Source organism: Bos indicus, chromosome 10, assembly GCF_029378745.1.
Source record: "Bos indicus isolate NIAB-ARS_2022 breed Sahiwal x Tharparkar chromosome 10, NIAB-ARS_B.indTharparkar_mat_pri_1.0, whole genome shotgun sequence".
Classification (NCBI taxonomy): domain Eukaryota; kingdom Metazoa; phylum Chordata; class Mammalia; order Artiodactyla; family Bovidae; genus Bos; species Bos indicus.
Genome location: NC_091769.1, coordinates 24,626,711 through 24,640,565, shown reverse-complemented (window position 1 = coordinate 24,640,565; position 13,855 = coordinate 24,626,711).

Here is a 13,855-nt window from a genome sequence, read left to right as displayed (position 1 = left end):
AAAGAAGAAGAGAAAGAAACAGAGAAAAAGAAAAAGAAAAAAGAAAAAAGGGTCACAGAAATTATAAAAAAAAAAAAAAACAAACTATAGGTACAAAATTGATAACAAATACCAAAAAGCTAAAATTAGAAATCTAGAGTAGAGTTTGGAATTTCAAAAATACAATGTTAAAGAAGAGAAGGAAAAAAAAAGTCAAAAATTATTTAAAAAATATATATATGAAGTTTGCTTTAAAAAGAAAAAAAAATAGGGTTTTTTTTTTTTTTTTTGCAAAGTAATCGGTTATAAAAGTGGAAATTAAAGGAATAATAGAGGACTTAAAAATTTTTTTTAATTAAAAAAAATAATTAAAAAAGAAAGAATGATCGTACAAATAGTAAAAATATATCTAGGACTTTCTCTGGTTTTGTTGTGACTATTGTGGGTTCAGTTCATTTTTGGCTAGTTCCTTGGTCCGACTTATATTTCTCAAGATCTATAGGCCCCTTCCTATGTAGTTGGTAGTAACCACAGGGTTTTAATCTATTGCCTGTATCTTCCAAGGCGGTTCCCTCTGTTATAGCTTCTTCTGTTTGCTGTCTCTTCAGTGTCTGGTTTCCACCCTGACACAAGGGGACGGTGGAGGACACTTTTTTTTTTTTTTTTAGGCTCAGTTGTTCAGTCGCGCTGAAGGGAGGTAGGGAGGGATGCTGCAAACAAATAACACTGGCGTGTGCTCGCAGTGCCTCAGCCACACTGGGTCTGCCCCCCGTTCATGGTGCGTGTAGCCTCTCTGCCCAAGCTGCTTAGGCTTAGGTTGCTCCGCCGGGAACCATCCGTGGCCGGCCCTGGGCTGTCTGTACTTCCCAGGTCGAAGCTGCTCAGGTTCAGGCACTCGGGTAGTCCTCAGAGGCGCAGACTCTCGGTTGGGCCTGCGTTTTGTGCCCTTCCCAGATCCGAGCAGCTCAGGTGATGAGGTGTTTGGCACGCGCGATTGCTGCCACTTATGGACTCCCCGCCGCTCGGTTATCTAGGTGTGCACCGGCACACCTTCTCAGGCAGATGTTGACCATCCAGACCCCCAAGAAGTTTTAGTTAGCAAAGAAGCCTGCTTACAGTTTTATAGATAATGTCTCTCTGGGGCTGCGATTGTCCCCTTCCAGCTCTGGCTGCCTATCACCCGAGGGGGATGGTCTGCCGCCGGCTATCTCTGTTCAGTCCTTTGTTCCGTGCACGGGCCTGGCAGTGTCATAGGTTAGGGCTGGCTTTTCGCGTGGTAGATATCCCACAGTCTGGTTTGCTAGCCCAAATTATTTCGCTCAGATAGCGCTCGGCGTATTCAGGCCAGATTATTGCGATGCAGCCCGCGCCATGCCTCCCTGCCCAGCCCCCGCTTGCTAATGGTGGATGCAGGTGTCTGCACTGCTTCTCCGCTGGGGGAGTTACTGTAGGGCTCGCAATGTGCGGGTTTTAATTGTTTATTTATTTTTCCTCCCTGTTATGTTGCCCTCTGTGCTTCCAAGGCTCGGCACAGATTCAGCAGTGAGAAGGTTTCCTGGTGTTTGGAAACTTCTCTCTTTTTAAGACTCCCTTCCCGGGACGGAACTCCATCCCTCCCTCTTTTGTGCCCTTTTTTGTCTTTTATATTTTTTTCTACCTCCTTTTGAAGACTTGGGTTGCTTTTCTTGGTGCCTGATGTCCTCTGCTGGCATTCAGAAGTTGTTTTGTGGAATTTACTCAGCGTTTAAATGTTCTTTTGATGAATTTGTGGGGGAGAAAGTGTTCTCCCTGTCCTATTCCTCCGACATCTTAGCTCCTCCCTCCCATTTTCACTTTCTTTAGTTAATATAATGTATTACACTGAATGGATTGTGCATATTGAAACATGTTTGCATGCAAGAGATGATTCCCACTTGATCTTGGTGCCTGATCTTTTTACTGTATTATTGAGTTCATTTGCTAATATATTGTTGAGGAGTTTGCCTCTAGGTATATCAGGGATATTGGCCTGTAATTTTACTTTCTTATAGTGTCCTTGTCTGATTTAGGATCAGGATAATGCTGGCCTCATAAAATAAGCTTAAAAGTATTCCCTTTTCTTCGTCTTTTTAAATATTTGAGAAAGATTGGTATTAATTCCTATTCAAATGATTGAGAGAATTCACCAGTGAAGCTACTTGGCCCTGGACTTTATTTTTGATTACTGCTTCAGTCTCTTTGTGTGTGTGTGCCTGCTAAGTTGCTTCAGTCTTGTCCATCTCTTTGCAATCCTATGGACTGTAGCCCACCAGGTTTCTCTGTCCATGGGATTCTCCAGGCAAGAACACTGGAGTGGGTTGCCATGCCCTCCTCCAGGGAATCTTCCCCACCCAGGAATCAAACCCAGGTCTCCCGCATTGCAAGTGCATTCTTTACCAGCTGACCTACCAGGGAAGCCCTTCAGTCTCTTTACTGGTAATTTATTTGTTCATAAGTCTTTCTGATTCGGTCTTGGTTGATTGTTTTTAGAAATTTATCCATTTCTTTTAGGTTCTCCAAATTTTTAGCCATATACATAATAGTGCTGTGATCTTTTCTATTTCTGTGATATCAGTCATAATTTTACTCATTAATTTCTAATTTTATTTATTTGAGTTCTCTCTTTTTTTTCTTAGTGAGTCTATCTAAAAGTTTGTGCATATTGTTTATCTTTTCAAAAATCAGCTCTGAGTTTTGTTGATTTTTTTCTGTGTCACTTTAGTCTGTATTTTATTTATTTCTGCGTGATCTTTGTTACTTTCTTCTATAACTTTGAGCTTAGTTTGTTTTGCTATTTTAGCTCATTGAGGACATCTTCTTCTGTTTCTCCATTTTCCTTGACTCTCTGTGTTGGTTTCTGTGCATTAGATCAAATAGCCACTTTTCTCGGTCTTGAAGGAGTGGTCTTCTATAGAAGATGAATCTTATCATTCAGCCTAGCCCTAGCTGTTTGTTGTCTCTTAAACTTGTGTGATTGTCCAAGTAGCCTTCTTTGTTCTTAGTGGCTCCCAGTAGTTGAAAGTGTGCCAAGACCTGTCAATGCCTGAAAGTGGGGGTCAGAGGATTTGACTAGTTGGTTTAGCAGTTGGGGATCTGACCACAAGATGGCAGAGCACTTTTGTCAAGGAAGAATACGTGAATGCTTCCTTTTGGTTGACTCTAATAACAAAAGCAGATGCCTGTGTTGAAACGTTAAGAAACCATTGTGCTTTGAAGGAAAGGAAGAGATAACCTGGTAATAGAAGTAGCTGTCTTGGCTAGAGATCGCAGGTCCCAATTTGGAGAACAATGAAGACACCTATGGGACCTTGGATCCTCTTCTTGTGGCTGCAGCTGGACTGTGAGTGCAGAACTTTTGTGAACAGGGTGTTTTAGTAAATATTTATTAGAAGTCTGAGGAGAAGACTGGTCTTTTCTGGATTGCCTGAAATTACTGTAGGGGAAAAAAGCAAACTCTGGAAAATGGTGATAACGATTTTGTCTGGCTTTCTTTTCTTTTTTTGTTACAGATAAGAGTAGAGGAGAAAAAGTGGAGCAGTATCCCTCCTTCCAGAGTGTCCAAGAGGGAGACAACTGTGTTATCAACTGCACTTATACAGACAGTGCCTCCATTTACTTTTTTTGGTACAAACAAGAACCTGGAAAAGGTCTGCAGTTGCTTATACATACTCTTTCAAATGTGGATAAGAAAGAAGGACAAGGACTCATTGTTTTATTGAATAAGAAGAACAAGCATCTCTCCCTGAACATCACAGCTACCAACCCTGGAGACTCAGCCACCTACTTCTGTGCTACAAGAGCACAGTGGTCCCCAGGCACCTGCAGCCTGTACCCAAACCTGAGCTGAAGCCCAATCTTTTTTTTTCTTTGCCACAGAGATTGTCAGATATTTTGCTGTACCACTGCATTTTAAATGTATAGACATTTTATACATCCCTCAAAGAAAGTGAGTTTCAAGATGGCCCCAAAAGTGTTAGAATATTTTGAATGATTGCTCAAGTGTAGTTAGTGGTTTCTTAGTTGGATATTTGGTCTTTAGGATTGATTTTATGAGTACTACTCAGAGTTCTCCCCTTCCAAGGACATCTTGGTGTCAATGTCAAAGATCACTCTTCTTGATGGAAAGATACTTATCTTTTGAGTGTATCATTTATTAACCTTTCCTGATTTTAACATATTAGCTATGTGTTACAGAAAAAAAAAAAAACCAAAATACAAAATAGAAAGTTAAAATGTGATCCTATCATTCAGATAATTCATGGCTAATGTTTAGTATACCTTTTCATTAAAATCTTGTTAAAAATTAGGAGCATGTAGACTGATATTTTGAATTATTTCCACTTAATATTATAATCCTAAACACTTCACATTTGTAAATCTTATAAAACTTAGTTTATTATGATTTCATGGGTAATTTTATGTCACCGTTTTATTTCTTCTTACATCATCCCCTTGCATTTGTGGTAAAAGGCAATATTTCTTCTGATGTTACCCTTTAAATAGTTTTAAAAATGAGGTAGCCATATTTATGGGCTTCCCAGGTGGTGCAGTGTAAAGAATATGCCTGCCAATGCAGGAGATGTAGGCGATGTGGGTTTGATCCCTGGGTTGGAAAGACTCCCTGGAGTAGGAATGGCAACCCACTGCATTTTTCTTGACTGCAAAATTTCCAGGGACAGCGGAGCCTTGTAGGCCATAGTCCATGGGGTCACTAAGAGTTGGACTCAATAGCATCTGAGCACACACACGCAGCTATATTTATGGCAATGGCTACCAAAATAATTTATGCTAATAACTGGTATAAAGACAGTGAAAATTGAAGGAATGGACTAGGAAAAGAAGAATTTGAGTAAAACAGATGAGTTCTAAATTAATGGGCAGAACAGGATTATTTCCCCAATTGTGTTGTATCAATTGTTTAGATCAGAGGTTCTCAGACTTTCTCCTGAAGCATCCCTACAAAGGAGGGAGAATAAACATGATCATTTCCTTCCTGGAATCTGGACAATGAGGCACAGTGGTTCAAAGTAGTCTGCTGTCAGTGCAAACAGTCTCATATTTACTTTAAAAAATTGGAGTGATCATTTTTATTTTACTGTAGCTGAGCACCAAAGAATTGATGCTTTTGAACTGTGGTGTTGGGGAAGACTCTTGAGAGTCCCTTGGGCTGCAAGGAGATCCAACCAGTCCATCTTAAAGGAAATCAGTCCTCAATATTCATTGGAAAGACTGATGCTGAGGCTGAAACTCCAATACTTTGGTCACCTGATGCGAAGAACTGACTCATTTGAAAAGACCCTGATGATGGGAAAGATTGAATGCAGCAGAAGGGGACTACAGAGGATGAGATGGCTGGATGGCATCACTGACTCAATGGACGTGAGTTTGAGTGAACTCCGGGAGTTGGTGATGGACAGGGAGGCCTGGCGTGCTGCAGTCCATGAGGTCGCAAAGAGTCGGACACGACTGAGAGGCTGAACTGAATTGAACTGATGTCCATATTAATTTTAAATGATTTATCAATTTGCCTGTTCTTTCGTTTTTCAGCGATAATAGTACTCCCAGATGCTGCATTGTATGTATCTCAGGTTTTGTCTTGAAGAGAGCAATACTCTAATTTGAGAAGCACAAAATTGAACATTTGGTGGAAAACAAGTGTTGCCAAATCACCAGGTAATCAATAAATATTGATTAACAAACAAATGAAGTACCTTACATGAGGAATTAAGTTCCAGAGATATTACAGTATTTAAGTCACGAAGTTATTGATTAAAAATGCAAATGCATATTAATCGAGAAACTGAATAGGAAAGACTTTCTGAACTTAAAAATGATGGAAGAAATAAAGGGAAAAATAGAAGATTTGATTACTTAAGTATTAAAAGCTAATATATTCTATGAAAAAATCAAAATTATTATGCCCCAATCACACCAGGACTTCCCTGGTGGCTCACCTGGTAACGAATCCATCTGCAATGCGGAAGACCTGGGTTCGACCCCTGGGTTCAATCCTTAGGTTAGGAAGATCCCCTGGAGAAGGGAACAGCTACTCACTCTAATATTCTGGCCTGGAGAATTCCACGGACTGTATAGTCTATGGGGTCGCAAAGAGTCGGACATGACTGGGCAACTTTCACTTCACTTCACTTCAATAACGGTTAACTGTTAATTTGCTTTTGACAGCAGATCAGTAATTTTTATAAATAATTTTTAAATGCATTAAAAGAAAAATATTAATATCCAAGTAAGTAAATGTACAGAAGATATGATGAGGTAATTTACACAGAAAAAGCAACATAGTTCACAAATATGGAAAATGTTTAAACCTACTGGTATTTGTAATAACATAAATTATTTTTGTTCAGTGGCTAAGTCATGTCTGACTCTTTGTGACCCCATGGACTGCAGCATGCCAGACTCTCCGGTCTTTCACTATCTCCCTGAGTTTGCTCAAACTCATCCACTGAGGCGATGTCATCCAGCCATCTCATCCTCTGCTTCCCCCTTCTCCTCCTGCCTTTAATCTTTTCCAGAATCAGGGTCTTTTCTAATGAGTCGGTTCTTCGCCTCAGGTGGCCAAAGTACTGGAGCTTCAGCTTCAGCATCAGTCCTTCCAATGAATATTCAGGGTTGATTTCCTTTAGGATTGACTGGTTTAATCTACTTGCAATTCAAGGGACTCTCAAGAGTCTTCTCCAGCACCATAATTTGAAAGTATCAATTCTTTGGCATTCACCTGTTTTTATGGTCCAACTCTCACATCCATACATGACTACTGGAAAACCATAGCTTTGATTATATGGATCTTTGTTCACAAAGTGATGCTTCTGCTTTTTAATACACTGTCTAATTTTGTCATAGCTTTACTGCTAAGGAGCAAGTGTCTTTTAATTTGATGGCTTCGATCACAGTCCACAGTGATTTTGGAGCCCAAGAAAATAAAATCGGTCAGTGTTTCTACTTCCCCCCTTCTATTTGCCATTAAGTGATATAAATATAAATGGATAACTTTAAAAAGCCTATTAAGGAATTATAGGAATAATTTAATGGCAATTAAAAAAAAGAATTTGGATATGATGCAGTGATATTGACATGCTCTAGTGTGAGAATACATCTCCAAGCAATTTTGGAAACTCTTAAAAAGTATAATTTCTTTTTTACAATTTATTTTTACTTTCTTCTTATTATTTTTAAACTTATTTATTTTTAAACTTATTTTTTTTCTCATAATTTTCTATAGAGAATCTGTCTTCAGGAAAACTTCAATTTATAAAAAAATAATTATTTACAAAGTTATTTATAAAGTTATTTATACCATCCAAAAATTAAAAACCAAAATGTATAATCTTGAAAGGATTAATCAGCCAAATGGAATATTATATAATAGCAAATAAATGATATTTATTAAAAAATCTACAATGATTATTTAAAAGTGATAGTTGGGAAGAATCAAAATACTAACTGTAGTGATTGCTACATAGTAAAAACATGAATAGTGTAGAGGCTGGAAAGTAATACACAAAAACACTGACAATACATATCTTTTCTTGATAGGATAAGTAATGATTCTTACTTTTTAATTCTATTTTCTGTATTTTCAAAATTTGAATCTTGTTTGATATAAAGTAGTTCTAATCCATCACTTTCTGTAAATTCTCTAAAATTCCTTCTAGCTCTGAAGTTTAGTGACCCTGGTTCAGTCACCTCTACTTCACAGTGAGAAGGAAGAAATGGGCTCTTGACTGGTTATACAGTTTGCCTTGTATTCTTTTTCCTCTATCAATAGTTCTTACTGTGTATGAATGTACAAAGCAGTTCATGTACATTAGTCTATCCATTCCTCATAATAACATCCTGATAGTATCCATATTTTATAGGCAAAGAAAATGGTACTTGAAGACATTAAGTAGCTTGCTGAAGCTCAGTCAGAGATTTAATGAAAGAACTGAGTTTCAAAGCCAGATTAGTTTGAGGCTGGAACATAGTCTCTTAAAGATTACTTCATAATGCCTACCACCTTCTTCTCCAAATTCCTCTTGTGGACAAGCAGCCAGATTAAATGTATGGAATTTTCACATTACTCACTTGCTCAAAAGCCTCAGTAGTTATTTACTAATAAATAACCTGCACAATGAATTTAGACATTCAAAATCTGCTTTCTAAGCCTGAACTCTCCTTCTAGGTTTATTTCTCATCATACTCTAAATGATTCTCTTCCTCCTTCCATGCACTTTTCCATCTATATGTCCATCTATCCATCCATCTAGGTACAAGTATGGCTTAAATGTATTTGAGGAAATAACTGTAATTCATCTTGAAAATAGCAAAGTGGAAAAGAAAGAAATACCGATATCTATAATCAGAGGACTGGTGTATTTTTAAGAATTTTATTTATTTATTTTTGGCTGTGCTGGGTCTTCATTGCTGCTTGGGCTTTTCTCTAGTTGCTGCCAGCAGGGACTGCTTTCTGGTTGCACTGTGCAAGCTTTTCCTTGTGGTGGTTTCTCTTGTTGCACAGCAAAGGCTCTAGGGTGCATGGGCTTAGTAGTTGCAGCTCGTGGGCTCTAAAGCACAGGCTCAGTAGTTGTGGTGCATGGGTTTAGTTGCTCTGTGGCATATTCGATCTTCCCAGACTAGGGATTGAACCTGAGTCTCCTACATTGGCAGGTGAATTCTTTACCACTGAGTCATCGGGAAAGGACTGTTGTATTTTTAACTAATTGTATGGAAATACAAAAAAAAAAAAAAAAGACCTCCAGTAGCCAAAGCAATCCTGAGAAAGAAGAATGGAACTGGAGGGATCAACCTGCCTGACTTCAGTCTTTCCTACAAAGCCATAGTCATCAAGACAGTATGGTACTGGCAGGCACAAAGACAGAAATATAGATCAATGGAACAAGATAGAAAGCCCAGAGATAAATCCACATACCTATGGACACCTTATTTTTTTACAAAGGAAGCAAGAATATAAAATGGATAAAAGACAATCTCTTTAACAACTGGTGCTAGGAAAAATTGTCAACCACTTGTAAAAGAATGAAATTAGAACACTTTAACACCATACACAAAAATAAACTCAAAATGGATTAAAGATCTAAATGTAAGACCAGAAACTATTAAACTCCTAGAGGAAAACATAGACAAAACACTCTCCAACATACACCAAAGCAGGTTCTCTATGACCCACCTCCCAGAATATTGGAAATAAAAGCAAAAATAAACAAAAGGGACCTAATTAAAATTCAAAGTTTTTGCATAACAAAGGAAACTATAAGCAAGGTGAAAAGACAGCCTTCAGAAAGGGAGAAAATAATAGCAAACGAAGCAATGGACAAATAATTAATCTCAAAAATATACAAGCAACTCCTGCAGCTCAATTCCCGAAAAATAAATGACCCAATCAAAAAGTGGGCCAAAGAACCAAACAGACATTTCTCCAAAGAAGACATACAGATGGCTAACAAACACATGAAAAGATGTTCAACATCACTCATTATCAGAGAAATGTAAATCAAAACCACAATGAGGTACCATTTCACGCCAGTCAGAATGGCTGCGATCCAAAAGTCTACAAGCAATAAATGCTGGAGAGGGTGTGGAGAAAAGGGAACCCTCTTACACTATTGGTGGGAATGCAAACTAGTACAGCCACTATGGAGAACAGTGTGGGGATTCCTTAAAAAACTGGAAATAGGACTGCCATATGACCCAGCAATTTCACTGCTAGGCATACACACTGAGGAAACCAGAATCAAAAGAGACAGGTGTACTCCAATGTTCATTGTAGCCTTGTTTATAATAGCCAGGTCATGGAAGCAACCTAGATGTCTAGATGACACAGATGTATTGAACAGTCCTTTGGACTCTGTGGGAGAGGGCAGGATGATATGGGAGAATGGCATTGAAACATGTAAATTATCATATGTGAAACGAATCACCAGTCCAGGTTTGATGCATGATACAGGGTGCTCGGGGTGGTGCACTGGGATGACCCAGAGGGATTGTATGGGGAGGGAGGTCGAAGGAGGGTTCAGAATGGGGAACACATGTACACCCATGGCAGATTCATGTCAATGTATGGCAAACCAATGCAATAGTGTAAAGTAATTAGCCTCCAAAAAATAAAAAAAAGCAAAATAAATAAATTAATTTTAAAAAATTTATAGGACCTGTCAGAGAGCATTCTGTATGAACTGAGAAACATCACTGATTTGAATTATCGTTGGATGTTAACCATTTACTTATGCTAGCACAACAAGATTAAGAAGAAAGAAATTTTGAAGTCAAAGCAGTACATTTCCTACCTGTGGGGAGGCAAATGGGGATGAAGAGAGGAGATTCAATCCTTGGAGCTGAGGTTTCCTAGAATTCAGTCATGCATTCTTCTACATTTACATTATCTGGAGCTCATGAAATCCTCTGATAACTGTCATGGGAACAGCAGAACAGTCTGGGCAATGGCATGGAGACCTTGGGAAGCCTTATCATTTGTCCTGTATCAAACTTGAAAGTGAAAAAAGTGAAAGTGAAAACCACTCAGTTGTGTCTGACTCTTTGTTGCCCCATGCACTGTAGCCCACCAGGCTCCTCTGTCCATGGAGATTTTCCAAGCAAAAACAGTGGAGTGGGTTGCCATGTCCTCCTCCAGGGGATCTTTCCAACCCAGGGATCAAACCCAGATTTCTGGCACTGCAGGCAGATTCTTTACTGTCTGAGCCACCAGGGAAGCCAAAGAATACTGGAGTGGGTAGCCTATCCATTCTCCAGGGCATCCTCCTGACCCAGGAATCTAACCAGGGTCTCTTGCACTGCAGACAGATTCTTTACCAGCTGAGCTCTCAGGGAAGCCCAAACCTAATACTAAAAATTCAGTTTGCATTTACTGAGGCTCAACAAACATTGTTCTGGACTTGCTACTTAAAGTGTGATCTGAGGACCAGCAGCACCAACATCACCAGTAAGTTTGTTAGAAACTTAGACTATCCAGTCCTATCCCAGTCCTAATGGAACAGAATTTGCATCTTGGCAAAATCTTTAGGTGTTTTGTATGCATAGTAAATTTGAGAAGCACTGTTCTAGAACACATACTGGAGTGGCTGGCCATTCCTTTCTCCAGGGGATCTTCCCGACCCAGGGACTGAACCTGGGTCTCCTTCTTGCAGGCAGATTCTTTATAGTCTGAGCCACCAGGGAAGCCTTCTCTAGAGCACATTACATTTTGTAAAAACCTGCTGAACACAAGATGGCAGTGTTTCCTATTTTTTTCAGATTCTTTCTCAGATTTGAGAGAAAGTTCACTTTATTTTTTTTTAATTTTATTTTATTTTTAAACTTTACAATATTGTATTAGTTTTGCCAAATATCGAAATGAATCCGCCACAGGTATACCTGTGTTCCCCATCCTGAACCCTCCTCCCTCCTCCCTCCCCATACCCTCCCTCTGGGTCATCCCAGTGCACCAGCCCCAAGCCTCCAGTACTGTGCATCAAACCTGGACTGGCGACTCATTTCATACATGATATTATACGTGTTTCAATGCCATTCTCCCAAATCTCCCCACCCTCTCCCTCTCCCACAGAGTCCATAGGACTGATCTATACATCAGTGTCTCTTTTGCTGTCTCATACACAGGGTTATTGTTACCATCTTTCTAAATTCCATATATATGTGATAGTATACTGTATTGGTGTTTTTCTTTCTGCCTTACTTCACTCTGTATAATAGGCTCCAGTTTCATCCACCTCATTAGAATTTACTCAAATGTATTCTTTTTAATGGCTGAGTAATACTCCATTGTGTTTATGTACCACAGCTTTCTTGTCCATTCATCTGCTGATGGGCATCTAGGTTGCTTCCATGTCCTGGCTATTATAAACAGTGCTGCGATGAACATTGGAGTACACATGTCTCTTTCCCTTCTGGTTTCCTCAGTGTGTATGCCCAGCAGTGGGATTGCTGGATCATAAGGCAGTTCTATTTCCAGTTTTTTAAGGAATCTCCACACTGTTCTCCATAGTGGCTGTACTAGTTTACATTCCCACCAACAGTGTAAGAGAGTTCCCTTTTCTCCACACCCTCTCCAGCATTTATTGCTTGTAGACTTTTGGATCGCAGCCATTCTGACTGGCGTGAAATGGTACCTCATAGTGATTTTGATTTGCATTTCTCTGATAATGAGTGATGTTGAGCATCTTTTCATGTGTTTGTTAGCCATCTGTATGTCTTCTTTGGAGAAATGTCTATTTAGTTCTTTGGCCCATTTTTTGAGTTGATTTAGGTCAATGTGTGTATGTAAAGGACTGAATAGGCTTGTCATGGATTAGTTGGGTAGGAGGTGGAGACTTCCTCCAATAGAAGAAACCAGTAATACTTGCCAAACTAAAGACAGTAGCTCTCTGACTGAGGAGGCTGAGTCCACCTTTCAAGCCACAGTTGGGGAGAAGAATGCTACCGTTCCTGGGAGTTTTTAGTGATTTTGTGGCTTCTAGTGGACTGTGAGTTGGAGGCTTCCTGGTGATGAAGACAAAGAGATCCACAGCCTACAGGATAGAGTGAGGAGGATCAGGATCCACTCTGCTTCATCTTTGGTTATACCTGGGGTTGTGGGAAGAAAATATGGCTCTTAAGAGTGTTAGTGTCAACCTCCTGTATCTGGCTTAGTGTTTCTGTCTAGGGATGAGCAGCCAAAAGATGGAACAGAATCCCTAGCCCCTGGGTTTTCAGGAAGGTGAAAAGGCCATTGTGACCTGTAACTGAACAAATTATTCTCCAGTATCCTGACAGTGGTACCGACAAGATTTGGGAAGAGGCTTGGTAGTCTTGATCCTAATACATGAAAGTGAGTGTGAGAAACAGAAGACTGAGGGTGACCTCTGACACCAGACTCAGACAGAGCTCCTTTTATATCACAGCCTCCCAGCCTGCATTTCAGCCACCTACCTCTGTGTTGTAGCAGACGCTCAGCAGGGCCCTGCCATCCGCCGCCTATACCCAAGCCCTGCCAACCACTCACAGCAAACAGAACTGCTGCCTGTGTAACCCACAAAAACTTAGAAAACAAAATGAGAGTTACTTAAAGGGCCAAAGGGTGTGAGATAGAGCACTGGATTAACCACATATGGGGGGGTCCATTTTATAGTCTCAGCATTGCTGATACTGACTGTGTGAGTTGGGGAAACAGGGAGGACTTTGGTCTCCAGGCCCTGCCAAGTTTTCTCCAGCACAGCTAGTCCACATTCTTTGTAGATGTCTCTGGTGATAGTGCTCTTTCTGGCCCTTCCAGGCCTTTTATCTCACAGGGGAACAAAATTTGCCACCTGAAAATGTATCTTTGGCATGAGGATTAATTCAGGTTAGTTATTCTGAAAGCCCAAAAGACTCCTGAAGAATTTTTCATCTCTCCCTTAATTGCCTAAAATGTAAATAGAGGACCTGTTCCAGGAAGGAAGCCATCACCATAGATAATTATAGTATGAAATAGTGTGTAGACAGGAACCAAGAAAAGTCTATTTGTTAAAGTTCCTCTCTGTGTCCCATTGTCTCTACATGGCCCAGCAAACATTTGTTTATCAAAATGTGTTTTCCATCTGCATGTGAATTGCCATCTGCCCTTTTGAAGTCCCAAATCACCACCCTCAACATCCTCTTCTGTCTTTAGTTGAAGACCATATCTAAGATGATAGTCTCTGCCATTTTACTCGGTTCTCCTAGGTCTCTTCCTTTATTATTTAATTCTTTAAATTTCTTTATTATTTAAATAAAAATCCTTTATTATTTAAATTCTTTAAATAAATTCCTTTATTTAATTCTTTCTTTATTAAACTTCTGTTTGATTTTCTCCTGTTAATTTGTCTCATGT